The following is a 20724-nucleotide window of genomic DNA, read 5'->3' as shown; positions in this document are numbered from 1 at the left end:
CATACTGTAAGTCACAATAGACACTCCCTGTCACCCTGTGCCATACTGTAAGTCACAACAGACACTCCCTGTCACCCTGTGCCATACTGTAAGTCACAACACACTCCCTGTCACCCTGTGCCATACTGTAAGTCACAACAGACGCTCCCTGTCACCCTGTGCCATACTGTAAGTCACCAGACACTCCCTGTCACCCTGTGCCATACTCTAAGTCACAACAGACACTCCCTGTCACCCTGTGCCATACTGTAAGTCACAACAGACACTCCCTGTGACCCTGTGCCATACTGTAAGTCACAACAGACACTCCCTGTCACCCTGTGCCATACTGTAAGTCACAAGAGACACTCCTTGTGACCCTGTGCCATACTGTAAGTCACAACAGACACTCCCTGTCACCCTGTGCCATACTGTAAGTCACAACAGACACTCCCTGTGACCCTGTGCCATACTGTAAGTCACAACAGACACTCCCTGTCACCCTGTGCCATACTGTAAGTCACAATAGACACTCCCTGTCACCCTGTGCCATACTGTAAGTCACAACAGACACTCCCTGTCACCCTGTGCCATACTGTAAGTCACAACACACTCCCTGTCACCCTGTGCCATACTGTAAGTCACAACAGACGCTCCCTGTCACCCTGTGCCATACTGTAAGTCACCAGACACTCCCTGTCACCCTGTGCCATACTGTAAGTCACAACAGACACTCCCTGTCACCCTGTGCCATACTGTAAGTCACAACAGACACTCCCTGTGACCCTGTGCCATACAGTAAGTCACAACAGACACTCCCTGTCACCCTGTGCCATACTGTAAGTCACAAGAGACACTCCTTGTGACCCTGTGCCATACTGTAAGTCACAACAGACACTCCCTGTGACCCTGTGCCATACTGTAAGTCACCAGAGACACTCCCTGTCACCCTGTGCCATACTGTAAGTCACAACAGACACTCCCTGTCACCCTGTGCCATACTGTAAGTCACAACAGACACTCCCTGTCATCCTGTGCCATACTGTAAGTCACAAGAGACACTCCTTGTGACCCTGTGCCATACTGTAAGTCACAACAGACACTCCCTGTCACCCTGTGCCATACTGTAAGTCACAACAGACGCTCCCTGTCACCCTGTGCCATACTGTAAGTCACCAGACACTCCCTGTCACCCTGTGCCATACTGTAAGTCACAACAGACACTCCCTGTAACCCTGTGCCATACTGTAAGTCACAACAGACACTCCCTGTGACCCTGTGCCATACTGTAAGTCACAACAGACACTCCCTGTCACCCTGTGCCATACTGTAAGTCACAAGAGACACTCCTTGTGACCCTGTGCCATACTGTAAGTCACAACAGACACTCCCTGTGACCCTGTGCCATACTGTAAGTCACAACAGACACTCCCTGTGACCCTGTGCCATACTGTAAGTCACAACAGACACTCCCTGTCACCCTGTGCCATACTGTAAGTCACAACAGACGCTCCCTGTCACCCTGTGCCATACTGTAAGTCACCAGACACTTTCTGTCACCCTGTGCCATACTGTAAGTCACAACAGACACTCCCAGTCACCCTGTGCCATACTGTAAGTCACAACAGACACTCCCTGTCACCCTGTGCCATACTGTAAGTCACAACAGACACTCCTGTGACCCTGTGCCATACTGTAAGTCACAACAGACACTCCCTGTCACCCTGTGCCATACTGTAAGTCACAAGAGACACTCCCTGTGACCCTGTGCCATACTGTAAGTCACAACCGACAATCCCTGTCACCCTGTGCCATACTGTAAGTCACAAGAGACACTCCCTGTGACCCTGTGCCATTGTTTGAAACACTGTTTTTTTCTGCTGTAACATGCTTTGCACACTGCCACACATTTTGTTTTTCCACCACGACTTGGAGGTCTCTGTCAGGCTCTAAACTGACAGTAACACGCTCTGATCCACTGCCTCTCACAGAACACTACATGTCGTATGATGTAAATCATGTTGTTACTGCACCTACCATTGCACGCCACACACAGTGGATGATTTAAATAAAAGACAGTTACAACACAAGGAAACTGGAAGAGTTTGGTGGCATTGTGGAGAGTTCCCAAAGTGCTGTCCAAAAGTGATTGATGACCTCTACATTTAAACTCATATGTCACAGTGGCGGAATAGCTGATGGCTCTGTGCTCTGTTTCGACTGATTCCTCATATTGCAGTCATGCATGTGATCAGTGTTTCAGTGCTAGTAGATGGGAACAATGGCAGGAGGGTGTCCACAATGAGGAAATCAGAGGAAAACTGGGAATGAACTCTATAGATGTACAGTCATGGCGAACAGGTTTAGCTGGTGGGGTCATGTTACATGCAGGAGAGAAGCAAGGTTACCCAAGAGACTCAGCAGTAGGAGGAGTCGGGGCAGACCAAGGAGAAGTTACCTGGATTCGGTTAAGTAATAGGTTTAACATCAGAAGAGGCACCAATGTCAGCACTGAATAGGGGATCATGGAGGAATTTTATAAGGGGGCTATGCTCCAGACTGAACGCTGAAAGGCATAATCAGTCTTAAATGATGATGATGATGATCATGATGATGATGATGATGTTTTCGAACTTCCACTGTAATGAGTGTGAATCATGAATCCTTCTGAAGATGCTGACAAAGTTTTACGGATTTATTTGTAAAAGTATAGACAGTGGAAATTAAAATGTCCTGTGATGCCTCTCCTGCTCCAAATCACCCCTTTTGACGTCCTACCCCATTAATCCACGTGTGCATTTGCAGAAACATAATACCGGTCATCCATAACATCCTCTCCTTGCTTCATCGCAGTACAAAACTCTACATTTACATACAGTCAGTGCAGTCCAATTTACTTTTCTAATCCATTATTCTAATTTTCTGTATCCTAATTATCCTATTAGTTGACTGTACAGCTCATAATCACAAAAAATGTGTGTTAAATCTTATGGGAATTAACTGCTAAGGTCATTAATCCCTAAGCTTACACACTACATAACCTAAATTAATACTTAACACACACTCATGCCCGAGGGTGGACTCGAACCTTCGCCGGGACCAGCCACGCAGTCCACGCCTGAATTCCCAAGACCGCTCGGCTAATCCCGCGCGGCCAATGTTCATACTGCATTGAGAAGTCAGAGGATAGCAATATGCCCAAATTCAGATGGCGGTAGTATCGCATACACGAGCTGTGTAACGGCAGTGCACTGCGAGAGCTGTTACTTGTTGTGAGGTCACTCACGTGGAAAGGTTTACGATACGACTATGGCTTCACAATGGGAAGTAACAGAGTTTCAATGCGGAGTGGTGGTTGGAGTATGATGCATGGAACATCGTTTGGGAATTGATACTCTGAGATCTTCAGTCTCACAAATGCCGGCCGCGGTGGTCTCGCGCTTCTAGGCGCGCAGTCCGGAACCGTGCGACTGCTACGGTCGCAGGTTCGAATCCTGCCTCGGGCATGGTTGTGTGTGATGTCCTTAGGTTAGTTAGGTTTAAGTAGTTCTAAGTTATAGGGGACTGATGATCATAGCAGTTGAGTCCCATAGTGCTCAGATCCATTTGAACCATCTCACAAATGTGCCGAGAATACCAAATTTCAGGCATCAACTCTCAGCACGGGCAACATAGTAGCCTACGGTATTCACTTAACCACCAACATCAGCGGCGTTTGCTTACAAGTACTAAATACAAGGAACACTCCATGAAATGACTGCAGAAATCAATGTGGAACACACGATGAACGTTTCCGTTAGGACAGTGCAGCGAAATGTGGTGTTAAGGGACTGTGGCAGCAGACGAAATACGCGAGGCCTTTGGTAAAAGCAAGGGCTCTGCTCGGCTCGTGACTATATCGTTTGTGTAGTATCCTTCTGCAACAGTGGAGTCTTAAACAGTAAGGAGGGAAGGAAGGGATAGGATGTTGTTACAAACACAACACAAACGTACATGTGAATTAATACGGTTCTTTATTTATAACTGAATGAATAACATGAATATCAAGAGCTTTGATGGAAACCCAGTTCTAATCAAAGAAGGGAAAGCAGAGAGGTGGAAGGAGTATATAGAGGGTCTATACAAGGGCGATGTTCTTGAGGACGATCTTGTGGAAATGGAAAAGGATGTAGATGAAGATGAAATGGGAGATATGATACTGCGTGAAGAGTTTGACAGAGCACTACTGAAAGACCTGAGTCGAAACAAGGCCCCGGGAGTAGACACCATTCCATTAGAACTACTGACAGCCTTGGGAGAGCCACTCCTGACAAAACTCTACCATCTGGTGAGCAAGATATATGAGACAGACGAAATACCCTCAGACTTTAAGAAGAATATAATAATTCCAATCCCAAAGAAAGCAGGTGTTGGCAGATGTAAAAATTACCGAACTATCAGTTTAATAAGCCACAGCTGCAAAATTCTTTACAGACGAATGAAAAAACTGGTAGAAGCCGACCTCGGGGAAGATTAGTTTGGATTCCGTAGAAATGTAGTAACACGTGACGCAATACTGACCCAAAGACTTATCTTAGACACTAGATTAAGGAAAGGCAAAACTACGTTTGCAGCATTTGTAGACTTAGTGAAAGCTTTTGACAATGTTGAGTGGAATACTCTCTTTCACATTCTGGAAGTGGCAGGGGTGAGGTACAGGGAGCGAAAGGATATTTACAAATTGTACAGAAACCAGATGACAGTTGTCAGAGTCGAGGGGCATGAAAGGGAAGCAGTGGTTGGGAAGGGAGTGAGACAGGGTTGTAATCTCTCCCCGATGTTATTCAATCTGTATATTAAGCAAGCAGTAAAGGAAACAAAAGAAAAATTCGGAGTAGGTATTAAAGTCCATGGAGAAGAACTAACAACTTTGAGGTTCGCTGATGACATTGTAATTCTGTCAGAGATAGCAAAGGACTCGGAAGGGCAGTTGAACGGAATGGACAGTGTCTTGAAATGATGGTATAAGATGAACATCAGCAAAAGCAAAACGAGGATAATGAAATGTAGTCGAATTAAGTCGGGTGATGCTGAGGGAATTAGATTGGAAATGAGACACTTAAATTAGTAAAGGAGTTTTGCTATTTGGGGAGCAAAATAACTGATGATGGTCGAAGTAGAGACGATATAAAATGTAGACTGGCAGTTGCAAGGAAAGCGTTTCTGAAGAAGGAACATTTGTTAACATCGAGTATAGATTTAAATGTCGGAAAGTCGTTTGTGAAAGTATTTGTATGGTGTGTAGCCATGTGCGGAAGTGAAACATGGACGATAAATAGTTTACACAAAAAGAGAATAGAAGCTTTCGAAATGTGGTGCTACAGAAGAATGTTGAAGAGTAGATGGGTAGATTACATAACTAATGAGGAGGTAATGAATAGAATTGGGGAGAAGAGGAGCTTGTAGCACAACTTGACTAGAAGAAGGGACTGGTTGGTAGGACATGTTCTGAGGCATCGAGGGATCACCAGTTTAGTATTGGAGGGCAGCGCAGGGGGTAAAAATTGTAGAGGGAGACCAAGAGATGAATACACGAAGCAGATTCAGAAGAATGTAGGCTGAAGTAGGTACTGGGAGATGAAGAAGCTTGCACAGGATAGAGCAGCATGGAGAGCTGCATCAAACCAGTCTCAGACCAGAATATTTGTAACTGGCAAGTTTGCTCATCTTGGACAGAGTCCATGTGTTGTGGTACAAACGCATCAGTAATAGTCCTCTCACAGACATTATCAGTAATTGTGAACTATAGGCTCACTGGTAGTCCCGCTACGGACACTAATCCCTGGTTGTCGTGACCTGCAATGTGAACTGCACCCGCTCTGTGAGTGCACTGAAGGAGTCAGTCAGTGAGACGGCGGTCCAAACACTTGCTGTCGAGATGGCGTTGGCGGCGTGTTGCTTGTAGGTGTGTCTCTGGCCTCTCTCGTGATCGGCACGCTCAATGCATCACCTACTGATCCATCTTCGCTTCATCATTGCCGACCGTTGTGCTGGCGGCAGGTTACGCCAGCAGAGGTCGACCGTGTATGACTTGGAAATGGTGGTCTCACGAGATGAGTCCCGATTTCACTCGGTAAGGGCTGACGATAGGATTTGAGTGTGGTGCAGTCCTCACAAAGCTGTGGACCAGCCTGCACTGTGCAAGTAGCTGGTCCAGTAATGGAGTGGGCTGTGTTTAGACGGAATGGATTGGGTCCTCTCGTCCAACTGAATCGATCATATAGCAGAAATGTTTATATTCGGTTATTTCGAGACCATTTGCAGCCATTCAAGGACTTCGTACACCCAGTCGACGTCGGAATTTTTGTGGATGACACTGGGCAAGAGTTGTTTGCAACTGGTTTGGAGAACGTCCTGGACAGCTGGAGCGAATTTTTATTTTTGTTTATTTATTTATGTATTGTTCTGAGGGACCAAATTAAGGAGAAGTCTCCACGGTCATGGTACGAGTCAGTACATGAAATTATAACACGGTAGTAGAAACAGATAAAATGAAATATAAAAAACGTATTCAGGCGACAAGTCGTACGTTTAAATAAAGAAAATCAACAATGTAACACTGGAATTTGCTTAATTTTTCAGCTCTTCCAGGAGCTCCTCGACAGAATGGAAGGAGTGAGCCATGAGAATACTCTTCAGTTTAGACTTAAAAGTGTTTGGCGTACTGCTAAGATTTTTGAGTTCTTGTGGTAGCTTATTGAAAATGGATGCAGCAGAATAGTGCACTCCTTTCTGCACAAGAGTCAAGGAAGTGCATTCCACATGCAGATTGGATTTCTGCCTAGTATTAACTGAGTGAAAGCTGCTAACTATTGGGAAGAATCAAATATTGCTAACAACAAACGACATTAAAGAAAATATGTACTGTGAGGCCAATGTCAGAATTCCCAGACTATTGAATAGAGGTTGACAAGAGGTTCTCGAACTTACACCACATATAGCTCGAACAGCCCGTTTTATGAGCCAAAAATACCCTTTTTGAATCAGGATAATTACCCCAAAAAATAATACCGTATGATATAAGCGTATGTAAATATGCGAAATAGACTTCTTTTCGTGTTGAACTGTCACTTATTTCAGGTACTGTTCTAACGGTAAATAAAGCAGCATTTAGTTTCTGAACAATATCCTGAACATGGGCTTCCCACAACAGCTTACTATCTATCCGAACGCCTAGGAAGTTGAACTGTTCCGTCTCGCTTATAATATGCCCATTCTGTCTGATCAAAATATCGGTTCTTGTTCAATTGTGAGTTAGTAAGTGTAAAAACTGAGTTTCACTGTGATTTAGCATCAAATTATTTTCCACAAGCCACGAACTTATTTCATGAACTACATTATTTGATAAGGTTTCAATATTACACACAAGATCCTTCAGTACCAAGCTGGTGTCATCAGCAAGCAGAAATATTTTAGAATCACCTGTAATACTAGAAGGCGTATCTTGTACATAAATAAGAAACAGCAGTGGCCCCAGCACCGACCCTTGGGGAACGCCCCACTTAACAGTGCCCCATTAGGACTGAACCACTCACAATATTGCGGAGAATTACCTTCTGCTTTCTGTTCTTAAAGTAAGAGGCGATCCAGTTCTAAGCTATTCCCCTTACTCCATAATGGTCCAATTTCTGCAGTAATATTTTGTGGTCAACACAGTTAAAAGCCAAGTACGGATGGCTATAGGGGCAAGATGGCACAGTATTTCTCGAGGGGACATCCAAAGATTTCTTGAATCCATGTCACGTGGAGCTGCTGATGCATCGTTACGAGATATCCCATAACTTTCGTGAGCTCAGTGTACCTGGGGCATCATTGATTACCCCGGAAGCCGAAGTTTTGGCGTAATCTAGGGGAGGGGTGTGAGTAATTATTTCAAATGGTTCAAATGGCTCTGAGCCATTGGATCTAATTAATCCTAACTAGGATAGTTCCAAGTTCTAGGTGACTGATGATGTCAGAAGTTCGCATAGTGCTCAGAGCCATTTGAACTAATTAAATACTCACACCCCTCCCTCAGATTACGCCAAAACTTCGGCCTCCGAGGTAATCAATGGTGCCCCAGGTACACTGAGCTCACGAAAGTTATGGGATATCTCCTAACGACGCATCAGCAGCTCCACGTGACATGGACTCGAGAAATCTAAGGACATCACACACATCCATGCCAGAGGCAGGACTTGAACCTGCGACCGTAGCGGTCGCTCGGCTCCAGACTGTAGAGCCTAGAACCTCACGGCCACTACGGGCGGCTTCAATTAGTTATTGACCTCGAGTTTATAATCAGCTCGAGACCTTATCCAGTCACACTGCTATGACACGTGGCAGCACACGCGTCGGACACGTGCAAAACCGCAGGATGTTACAGGTGCTCAGAATCCAGACACCCGGGCAGACAGCTTCTTACTCAAGAATTCATTAAGAGCGCAGACCTTTAGCATGAGTGGTATGCAGACGCCACTTTGACACTCTAATACGGCTGTACCACCTGCCAGAACGGTTCCGGGCCGCTTCGCGAACACCTCGCGGACACAGTGGCTGCCGCCGCCGCTCCAGTTCGGTAATCGGCGCCATTCATTACCTCGCAACCCGGCCGGACAGACAGACAGACAGACAGCTAGACAACTACCGCCCAGAGCCATCGGGCCATTACGCGCTATCAGATCCCGGCGCCTGTTGTTGGGGGCCGTATTGTTTACACAGCCGGTTCGTTTTAATTACACGCTCGCCACCGAGCGCCGGACGCCGCCTCCGCCGCCGCTGCGTTATTTTTACTCCATCGGTGATGGCGGCCCGACGATAGCGCGGCCGGTGCTCGCCCCGCCGCTGATTGACTCGCCCGGCCGGCCGAACGCTCCGTTTTTGTTGTTGCGGCCGCTCCGATGCCGACACACAGATAGCGCCGGGTAATGGTTACCCCGTTACCCCGTACCGCCTCTTCCGAGCGGAGGGACCCCTCTCGTGTCTTCTTCCTGTTCCGTCTGCTGCGCCAGGCTTCGTAAGAACGGCTAGGGCGCCCACTTGCGCGAGGGTCGTTCAAAAAGCAATGCTCGACTTTTTTTTTTTCTCAGAACACATTTACTGTTGAGAGCCAGAATTTGATGGAAAAACTAGTAGAACCCGACCTCGGCGAAGATCAGTTTGGATTCCGTAGAAATGTTGGAACACGTGAGGCAATACTGACCTTACGACTTCTTAGAAGCTAGATTAAGGAAAGGCAAACCTACGTTCCTAGGATCTGCATAATTTAAGAAAAACTTTGACAATGTTGAGTGGAATACTCTCTTTCAAATTCTGAAGGTCGCTGGGGTAAAATACAGCCTTTCGCTATTTACAATTTGTACAGAAGCCAGATAGCAGTTATAAGAGTCAAGGGACATGAAAGGGAAGCAGTGGTTGGGAAGGGAGTGAGACAGGGTTGTAGCCTCTCTCCGATGTTATTCAATCTGTATATTGAGCAAGCTATAAAGGAAACAAAACAAAAGTTCGGAGTAGGTATTAAAATCCATGGAGAGGAAATAAAAACTTTGAGGTTTGCCTATGACATTGTGACACTGTCGGAGACAGCATAGGACTTGGAAGAGCAGATGAACGGAATAGACAGTGTCTTGAAAGGAGGATATAAGATGAACATCAACAAAAGCAAAACTACGATAATAGAATGTAGTCGAATTAAGTCGGATGATGATGAGGGAATTAGATTAGGAAATGAGACATTGCGACGGGTCAGGCTCTTATCGCGCAGTTTCCTTTCCCTGAAAGAAAATCCACCTACCTCGTTTCTTAGGTAGTTGCTGCACTCGCCTCTCCTGATAGCAGCTACTGGAAAAATTGCAGAAAAGCAGTGTTGAAGAAACTGCAATTTAATAGCCGCTCACCGGAGGCCGCGATACATGTTTGCTGAAATACAATCTATGAGCAATCTTCCTAAATAAATTGAGTTATTGGAATGGTAGTAATTGTTTACTCAAACGAGAACGCGAAGTTGGTAATTCTATTTAAGCTCTTTATTGTCTTTAAGCCTGATCATCAGCCCGCTAATCTACGTTTGAAGAAAGTTCAGTTCACAATTCTATCCACACTCAAACCCCGCCAGAATTAGCTTTCAAAGTTACGGAATTTACTTAACTGCAACACAGACGATTTTCTAACATACACGTTTGCAGTCGATGTTCAATAATAGTTCGTTTTTTAACGTTAATGCTCGCCATAAGCACTTAGTAAAAGTTTACGAAGTACCGCCACGCTTTTAATTATTAAAGTTACTCGCGTCTTTCGCGGAACGAAAAGTCACAACTCGCTCAAACTCACACTACGCGTTACTGGACTCTTCCAGTCTCAAATCGCACAGTACCGAACCGATGAAGCCGTTTTATGACTTCATTTTACACATTATTCGCGAGGACACATCAAGCATGTCTCTTCTCGATCACAGTTCCTTCGCGACTCCTCATCCACTCGCGACTCACTCTCCTAGTCTGCTAACCGTCCTCGCATCTCATTGGCTCACACATCACACAGCCAATCAGAATTAACTCTTTGGGTGCGCCTCGCGCCAAAATCTAGCACGCACCAGTCATGACTTCTGAATCATTTACGTCATGATTTCTTGTTACACAAAATTTACTGTATAATTTAACAAACCGAAAGGAAAACTAGACTTTACTTTATTTCCAGAAATTATTTAAATACTCGCGAACGTTCTGGCGGCTTGTACAATACCATACACTCTTGGACATCCGACATTCACTAAGATGGGGAACCACTGGCGACTCTGTTCCCACGGTTACATCGTCTGAACACTTGCGAGTTCCAACCTAGATTTTATACACTTGCAAAGAATGGCGAATGTCCCTCTTTCATTCACTCAGGCACACTCATTCACTCTCACCTACTCATATAAAATAACTGTTCACAAAAATTCAAAACATTTATGGTTTTAACAAAGTTATAGGTGAATTTCTAAAAGTAAAATTCTCAAAATAAATACAAAAGCACGGAAGGTGATTTTGTTTCATAGTTGGATGGTCACTGAAGGTGATCTATACATAATGGTATTTATTTAGACTCGAAAATTGTAGAAATTTGCGTTTTCTGTAAGATTTTTCTAATTTCCAAAATATGCAGGTTTCAAAGCTCAAATTTGGATGACTTATTTTTATTCATAACAGAAACTAGTATATTAACTTTTAATTTCCTCAGGTTCCTCAGTTAGAAGTTATTAAAGATGAAAGTTCCACGTTATACACGCGGCTAGTTAGCGCACAGGTCTTACATTCTCACGGTACAGACATGCCATATGGTCGTGACGTCAGACGAACGGACACCGGTAATCTGCCCGCTACAGCACATATGCTAATCTGATGGCTACTTTACAGTCTGTCTACATTTCACAGTAAATATTTGATAGAAAACTGTGCGCTCGCACTAGTTGCGACGCCACACACCTCCTGAGGAAACTAAATTTTTTCATTCATGACAAACTTTTAGTTTTCTAAAAAAATTTCTATTAAAGATTTACTCAAACAGCTATTTAACATTTATAGTTCCTGTACATCAATCATCCACTTATACCTAGGGCTGACGACCTACAAAACATCTTATATCTAAACATGCACTTTTTTCATCATTCAAAAAAAATTTTTCAGATTACAAAATTCTATTTACAAATTCCTGAAAAAGAAAACAAACCTAAATACTATCTTGATGTACGTCACACGCACACTAACACTACTATCGCTATTGTGAGCGTCACTTTTTTACCACTTACACTTAAGATTTTGATAGCACTCGTAGTTCGACCGGGTCCTGCTTGGGAGGTCCATTTCAAGTCTCGTGCTACCACCTCTGTTTACTTCGGCGCACCTGAAACATCAGCTGGCCTCAGTTCCCTTTCTAACTGCTACGTCTTAACCTACAGCAGCGATAAATGGCGCTATCTGCTTGACTCTAAAGTCTCATATTTTTGATAAAATTTACTTTACAGTATGTACAATTTTCAATTTTTTTTTTTTTTTTTTTTTTTTATTTTTTTTAAGTGAAAAGTGAATTGACTTTCCTAATGCAGTACCGAAGTGGCACATTTACTCTTTAATTACTTCTTCATCTCATAATCAAACAAGTTATGGTTACATAAGAAATACTAAGAAAAACAATTCCTACAAATAGTTCACAAATACATAATAAATCTCCGCCAGCACTGGTGACTCTCCAGTTCCTGTACAATACACAACAATATAAAATATACACAAAATTATCAATATTACAATTCTGTCTCCAGGCAATCTCCTGTAGTCCTGTATCATAAATTAAACACTGAAAAATACATATTTACTTATTCATTTATCAACACTACAATCCTTATACTAATCTCTACGACAAACTTGGGGAGCTTTGTGTGTCTCTGGTCAAAAATGGAATCGATGTCATGGGTACTTTCCTCATCTCACATATCTGGAGTTACTTCAATTTCTTGTCAACATCAGGTTTTCTCTAGTCACATTCGGGTTTAATTTACAACTCTCATACTCATACTTCACACACTCAGGTTAGTATTTGTTAAAGCGTTTCCTACTAATCTGCGAAACCTCATTACCCATACTTTCTAACATACATCCACCTCCTGAGTTACCAACGTCGCCTCAGCTCTGTTTACATTCGTAGCCTCACTTCCTTTTGTTTACAAACATCTCCTCTGTTTACCAACAAACGCCACCTCTGGTTACCAACATTAAGCTTTTTATCTACTCACCTTCGTAGCCTCACTTTTTCCTAATATCGAGCTAGCCAAACACTATGCTCATTCTTTCTCCTTTTCTCACATGTTTCTCTTCATTTGACAGTCAGTCCTGCTGCACTGTCCCTTTAACTTAACTTCCTTTACCCCTTTGACAGTCAACCTTGTTGCACTGTACCTTTACTCATTTTACCACTAAATCACCTCCTGAGGCTCTGACTTCATTGAACAGACAGTTTTGCTGTACTGCTCCATTTCCTTTCCTAAACATTAGCTTAATGCTACGTCTTAACATATCGTTCTGTTACTTAACAAACAGCTTCAATGTTCGTCACCATATTTTCTGAGGCTCTTACATTTCTTAGTTATTTTACCTTTCTAAGGGCATTACTCACACCTTAGGCCAAACATTTACTTTACTGAGACTTATTACTTATCTGAGGTATCTTAATCCTTTTTGATTTTCTCTTACCCTCATTCCTTACGCTTAACCTATACTGCACTGAGGTTCTTTCCTACTCATTACTTAAACACTTTATCACTTAAAAACTACGATAGAGAAGAAGGAAAGACGATAGAATTTTAGTTCTGAATGAAAGAAGAGGTAGGTTGACAATACGGAAAAGAAAGTGGAAGAAATATTGTCAAACGACTCGAGACCTAGTGCTCGTCACGCACTTAGCTCTGCAAAGAGTGCAAAGCTCTCTGAGGTATCTACTCACTCCTGGCCACGTCTCTCTTTAGTAATTTCTCCTCGATCCTATTTCTGACACTCACAAGCTCAGACGGATCCTCTACTTTTTTGCCACCGTACTCATTATAGCCCTCCAAGAATTTCTCTGTTTTACAAATACATATAGGAAAATCATTCTGCTCAGGATCCTCACATAGCTGCTTACCAATGAAAGGTATAGTAATTAGTTTACCCTTAATTTTTACCATAACATCATTGGTAGAAAAATTCACCCATCCTTCATATTTATTCAAAAAGTCAGCCCCCACCAACATGTCTACACTCAGTCCATTTATAACTAAGAAGTTCTGTCTTATTTCTACTTCCTTAAATGCTATGGGTAGAAACACTTCCTGTTTTACTGTCTTCTTAGTCTTACCGGTTGCTACTACAATATTCAAGCCACTTACTGGCATCTTAACAATCTGTTTACTGTTAGGGAGTTCATTTACCAAGTTCTGGGATACTGCACAGACTTCCGATCCAGTATCTATCAAACATTTAACTGGTTCATTTAATACTCTTAGCTCTACTATCGGTTGCCCTAAGTACTCTTTATTTATTTTGGGTTCTGCTTCCTCCAATAAATCTTGCACAATTTCTCTCCTTTCGAAGCCTGTCTTTTGGGTGGCAATCACATTCACACTTACAGGGTTTATTTCATGCTTATTATCACCCTCAATTCTAGTGGCAGCTCCTATCAGCCTATCCACTATTGCTAAGTCAAAACATTTTTCCAATGTTTCCCCCTCTTTCTCATTAACCTCCTTTTCTACGACCCTATCCAAGGCGTCGTCATTAACCTCTACCTCCTCCTCTAATCTATCCTCTTCTTCGTAACTATCTACAACATCAATTATCTTATCAAGCACAGTCACAACCCTGCCATTATTACTGTTCTCACCCCTATCCGACAGCTCTTCATTAGTTTTACTGTGCATAATGTCTTTCTGATTATTACCCTTATAACTAGTACTTAGTTCTTCAATAAGTGGCTTCTTATGATTATTCTTACAGTTAATTGGTTCATTAACCTCCACTTGACTTAAAGCTACTATCTCTGTCTGTTTTACGTTATCCTCCCTAAATTTTTTAGCAACAACATTTATGTTAGGTGGTCGTTCAGGCTGCTTTCTTATGAATGGTTTTGCCAGCGGATTTAACTTTAAACGCTGTTGCCTACGATCGCCAGCACACTCGTAGACAATTAATGGTTTTCCGAGCGCGGTGCGTCATCACTATGCCTCCAGCTGACCGCCTCACCTCCTGACATCTGTCGGCCGCTGTCATACTGCTCGCGTTCATTGAACCTGTTAACATATGTTCTTCCTCTACCACGTGAACTGCCACGGTATCCGCCGCCTCTCTGAATACCCATCCTATTAATGTTTACATCCGCGCGATTGTCATTCTGCCTAGCAGGCGGGCGATGCTCCCTCCTCATGTTTTCTTCTTCTTTTTGGACGGATTCAACCCTTTCTAAATACTGTACGAACTTGTCAATGTTATCTCGGGGCGCAGATATGATCTTAGTTTTCCAGTTCCACGGTAGCTTATTTTCTACCCCTAATATGATCTGTTCTGTTTCTAACTTATTACTAAGGTAGGACAGAGTTGTTACCCACCTTTGAACAAATCGTTTGATGCCCTCTCTCTTGGGGTCATACTTCTCTCCCGACCAGAACCGATTAAGAACATCCATCTGCTTTCTCTTTCCCCAGTATTCCTCAAAGAACGCTAATTTAAATTCTGACAATTTCGCGTATTTTTCAGAGGCTAAATTCCCCCATACTCTGGCCTCTCCCATCAAATTTGAAGTGATAAAGCCTATCTTTTGTTTATCGCTCCATACTTTCGGCAAAACGTCTTCAAAATCGTTCCAAAATTCTCTGGGGTGCATGTTCTTACTTGGGTCAAATTTTAAAAACTGTCTGTGGGTAACATACGCAACCTCGGTAGATTCAATTATTCCACTGGAAATTATACTACCACTATGGTTAGAAACACACTGTTCTACTTTGGTTAGTCTGCATTCATGCCCACAAAGTTGCTCATTCACACTTTCACTGAAATGGCTTATGTGAGTCTCTAAATTATTGACCTTATTTACAACTTGCTCTCCAAGTTTCTCACACCGAATTTTGGTATCATTTACTTTACATTCTAAGGCGGCATGATTAATTTCATTGGAATTCTCTACCACTTTTATGTGCTCACATACTTTATCTAATTCTGCATCAACATGGGATTTAAATTGCTGTTGATCCTCAGTAACCTGTTCGATTCGTGTCGTCAATTCACTTTGCACTTGAACAATATTTTCTGTACATTCTAGTTTAACCTGCTGTATTTCAACATTTACTTTACTACTGAGCACTGCTAAATCTTGCTTCCAACAGTCTCTGAGATCGGATATTTTGGAATCTAAATCAGCGCCCATTTTAGTCATCTCATTACTTAAATCAGATCCTAATTTAGACATTTTTGAATCCATTTTACTTGACATATTAGTTTCCATTTGTGACATATTAGTTTCCAATTTTGATATACTGGAATCCATTTTACTTGACATATTGGAATCCAACACGTTCATCTTAGTTAATAGATTCATCAGCATACTGGCGACATTATCCTTCGCCCCCTCATTTGCTGATACAATGTCCCTATTACCATTAACTACCGGCATGGGTAACTGTAACTCACTGGGCACTGACATATTTGGATCTGACTCCAAACTATAATTAACATAGGATGAATCAGTCAAACTACTACTGAAATTGGGTTGAGACACGTCTAAACTAAAATTCATGGGGTCATTTTCCCCTGTCTCCATCCCACTATCACAACTTAGTTCCGCCTTTTTGTCACTTGGTTGAAACTCAGCCATTTTTCTCAGTTTGACTCCACAAACACACAAAGTTTTCAAAAGCACTGTACTTAACTCTGTGCTTCGGCGTGCTGCGTTGCTGCTAGATGAAACTGCGGGTCCGTTCACCATACACTGCAATGCTGTACCAGTTTCCGGGCCCCCGCTCGAATCAGCGCTGCCAACTGCCACTGCTGTCGTCGCCTCTGCGCAGTCTCCGTAGCTCGTCGTCTGCCAGACGCCGTCGTAGACTGCTATTCCAATCGGCGCGTAGTCACCGAAAAATTCTTCCGTTCCGTACAACACATTACAGTTCACGGACACTTTCACTGTCCTTCCTATTCACGTGGCGATATCAATTTGTACGCTACACAGTTCCTACACATAGCGAGCACTTCTGTATTGTCCGGTAATTGTCACTACTGCTTTTTTTGAAATTCACTGGAATTTACTATTTTTATTTCCCGGCCGATGCACCACTTGCGACGGGTCAGGCTCTTATCGCGCAGTTTCCTTTCCCTGAAAGAAAATCCACCTACCTCGTTTCTTAGGTAGTTGCTGCACTCGCCTCTCCTGATAGCAGCTACTGGAAAAATTGCAGAAAAGCAGTGTTGAAGAAACTGCAATTTAATAGCCGCTCACCGGAGGCCGCGATACATGTTTGCTGAAATACAATCTATGAGCAATCTTCCTAAATAAATTGAGTTATTGGAATGGTAGTAATTGTTTACTCAAACGAGAACGCGAAGTTGGTAATTCTATTTAAGCTCTTTATTGTCTTTAAGCCTGATCATCAGCCCGCTAATCTACGTTTGAAGAAAGTTCAGTTCACAATTCTATCCACACTCAAACCCCGCCAGAATTAGCTTTCAAAGTTACGGAATTTACTTAACTGCAACACAGACGATTTTCTAACATACACGTTTGCAGTCGATGTTCAATAATAGTTCGTTTTTTAACGTTAATGCTCGCCATAAGCACTTAGTAAAAGTTTACGAAGTACCGCCACGCTTTTAATTATTAAAGTTACTCGCGTCTTTCGCGGAACGAAAAGTCACAACTCGCTCAAACTCACACTACGCGTTACTGGACTCTTCCAGTCTCAAATCGCACAGTACCGAACCGATGAAGCCGTTTTATGACTTCATTTTACACATTATTCGCGAGGACACATCAAGCATGTCTCTTCTCGATCACAGTTCCTTCGCGACTCCTCATCCACTCGCGACTCACTCTCCTAGTCTGCTAACCGTCCTCGCATCTCATTGGCTCACACATCACACAGCCAATCAGAATTAACTCTTTGGGGGCGCCTCGCGCCAAAATCTAGCACGCACCAGTCATGACTTCTGAATCATTTACGTCATGATTTCTTGTTACACAAAATTTACTGTATAATTTAACAAACCGAAAGGAAAACTAGACTTTACTTTATTTCCAGAAATTATTTAAATACTCGCGAACGTTCTGGCGGCTTGTACAATACCATACACTCTTGGACATCCGACATTCACTAAGATGGGGAACCACTGGCGACTCTGTTCCCACGGTTACATCGTCTGAACACTTGCGAGTTCCAACCTAGATTTTATACACTTGCAAAGAATGGCGAATGTCCCTCTTTCATTCACTCAGGCACACTCATTCACTCTCACCTACTCATATAAAATAACTGTTCACAAAAATTCAAAACATTTATGGTTTTAACAAAGTTATAGGTGAATTTCTAAAAGTAAAATTCTCAAAATAAATACAAAAGCACGGAAGGTGATTTTGTTTCATAGTTGGATGGTCACTGAAGGTGATCTATACATAATGGTATTTATTTAGACTCGAAAATTGTAGAAATTTGCGTTTTCTGTAAGATTTTTCTAATTTCCAAAATATGCAGGTTTCAAAGCTCAAATTTGGATGACTTATTTTTATTCATAACAGAAACTAGTATATTAACTTTTAATTTCCTCAGGTTCCTCAGTTAGAAGTTATTAAAGATGAAAGTTCCACGTTATACACGCGGCTAGTTAGCGCACAGGTCTTACATTCTCACGGTACAGACATGCCATATGGTCGTGACGTCAGACGAACGGACACCGGTAATCTGCCCGCTACAGCACATATGCTAATCTGATGGCTACTTTACAGTCTGTCTACATTTCACAGTAAATATTTGATAGAAAACTGTGCGCTCGCACTAGTTGCGACGCCACAACATTTAAAGTAGTAAAGGAGTTTTGCTATTTGGGGAGCAAAATAACTGATGATGGTGAAAGTAGAGAGGATATAAAATGTAGACTGGCAGTGGCAAGGAAAGCGTTTCTGCAGAAGAGAAATTTGTAAACATCGAGTATAGACTTAAGTGACAGGAAGTCGTTTCTGAAAGTAACTGTATGGAGTGTAGCCATGTATGGAAGTGAAACATGTACGATGAATAGTTTGGACAAGAAGAGAAAGAAGCTTTCGAAATGTGGTGTTGTAGAAGAATGCTGAAGATTAGATGGGTAGATCACATAAGTAATGAACAGGTACTGAGCAGAATTGGGGAGAAGAGGAGTTTGTGGCGCAACTTGACTAGAAGAAGGGACCGGTTGGTAGGACATGTTCTGAGGCATCAACGGATCACAAATTTAGCATTGGAGGGCAGCGTGGAGGTAAAAATCGTAGAGGGAGACCAAGAGATGAATACACTAAGCAGATTCAGAAGGATGTAGGTTCCAGTAGGTACTAGAAGATGAAGCAGCTTGCACAGGATAGAGTAGCATGGAGAGCTGCATGAAACTAAACTCGCAGTACAGCTGATGCATGTCAGACCGCAGCAACAACAACAGTGAAACACGTCGCCGAGGGAGTACAGGCAGAGACCGTCCCCGCCGGCAGCTGCTTCGTGCCTGTCTTTAGCTCCTTGGCTGCCCCCCTGTCTCTGTCGCCGGCCGCTGCTGCAGACGCGCTGCGCTTTGCTGTACCTCCTGCGGCAGCGGCGGGCAGCGCGCTCGCCTTTTGTTTGCCGGCAGGGAAATAAAAACATTAATCATCCCATGAGGCGAGGCGGTCCGCGGTCCGGCACAGACTACAGCGTCGGAGGAGGGCATCATCCGGCGAGCCGGCGCTCACACACACACACACACGCACACACAGGTGGCGTAGCGTGGGGTGCTGCTACACAGCGCGCGCCTGCCCTTCCACTCTGCCCCTCTCAGCAGGCTGCTTTATGGCAGCTCACATTCTCCCGTGACGTTTCTGTGGCTCCCTGGTCGTGTCGTTCTGCCGGGAAACGACGCCGCTGACGCTGCAGTCCTCGTACCTCAGCCTCTGTCTTCTCTCCAACCGTCTCCGTGCTGCCGTCTGCCACGCTCTAGAAGAGCGGAGCGTTCCAAAGGATTGGAAAAGGGCACAGGTCATCCCCGTTTTGAAGAAGGGACGTCGAACTGATGTGTAGAACTATAGACCTATATCTCTAACGTCGGTCAGTTGTAGAATTTTGGAACACGTATTATGTTCGAGTATAATGTCTTTTCTGGAGACTAGAAATCTACTCTGTAGAATCAGTATCGGTTTCAAAAAAGGCGATCGTGTGAAACCCAGCTTGCGCTATTTGCCCACGAGACTCAGAGGGCCTTAGACACGGGTTCACAGGTAGATGCCGTGTTTCTTGACTTCCGCAAGGCGTTTGACACAGTTCCCCACAGTCGTTTAATGAACAAAGTAAGAGCATACGGACTATCAGATCAATTGTGTGATTGGATTGAGGAGTTCCTAGATAACAGAACGCAGCATGTCATTCTCAATGGAGAGAAGTATTCCGAAGTAAGAGTGATTTCAGGTGTGCCGTAGGGGAGTGTCGTAGGACCGTTGCTATTCACAATATACGTACATGAACTTGTGGATGACATCGGAAGTTCACTGAAGCTTTTTGCGGATGATGCTGTGGTATATCGAGAGGTTGTAACAATGGAAAATTGTACTGAAATGCAGGAGGATCTGCAGCGGATTGACGCACGGTGCAGGGAATGGCAATTGTATCTCAATGTAGACAAGTGTAATGTGCTGCGAATACATAGAATGAAAGATGCCTTATCATTTAGTTACAATAAAGCAGGTCAGCAAATGGAAGCAGTTAATTCCATAAATTATCTGGGAGTAGGCATTAGGAGTGATTTAAAATGAAATGATCATATAAAGTTGATCGTCGGTAAAGCAGATGCCAGACTGAGATTCGTTGGAAGAATCCTAAGGAAATGCAATCCGAAAAGAAAGAAAGTAGGTTACAATACGCTTGTTCGCCCATTGCTTGAATACTGCTCAGCAGTGTTGGATCCGTACCAGATAGGGTTGATACAAGAGATGGAGAAGATCCAACGGAGAGCAGCGCGCTTCGTT

At 43.3% G+C, this 20724-nt stretch overlaps 1 protein-coding gene across 1 annotated transcript in view; it reads left to right on the top strand.

Moving 5' to 3' along the window:
- Positions 1–20724, top strand: part of LOC126293373 (transcriptional activator cubitus interruptus) — a 1766542-nt gene that overhangs the window by 822346 nt on the left and 923472 nt on the right. The window lies entirely within an intron of this gene.

Source organism: Schistocerca gregaria, chromosome 10, assembly GCF_023897955.1.
Source record: "Schistocerca gregaria isolate iqSchGreg1 chromosome 10, iqSchGreg1.2, whole genome shotgun sequence".
Classification (NCBI taxonomy): domain Eukaryota; kingdom Metazoa; phylum Arthropoda; class Insecta; order Orthoptera; family Acrididae; genus Schistocerca; species Schistocerca gregaria.
Note: the sequence above shows the minus strand (reverse complement) of the source record. Positions and strands in the feature narration are given on the sequence as shown.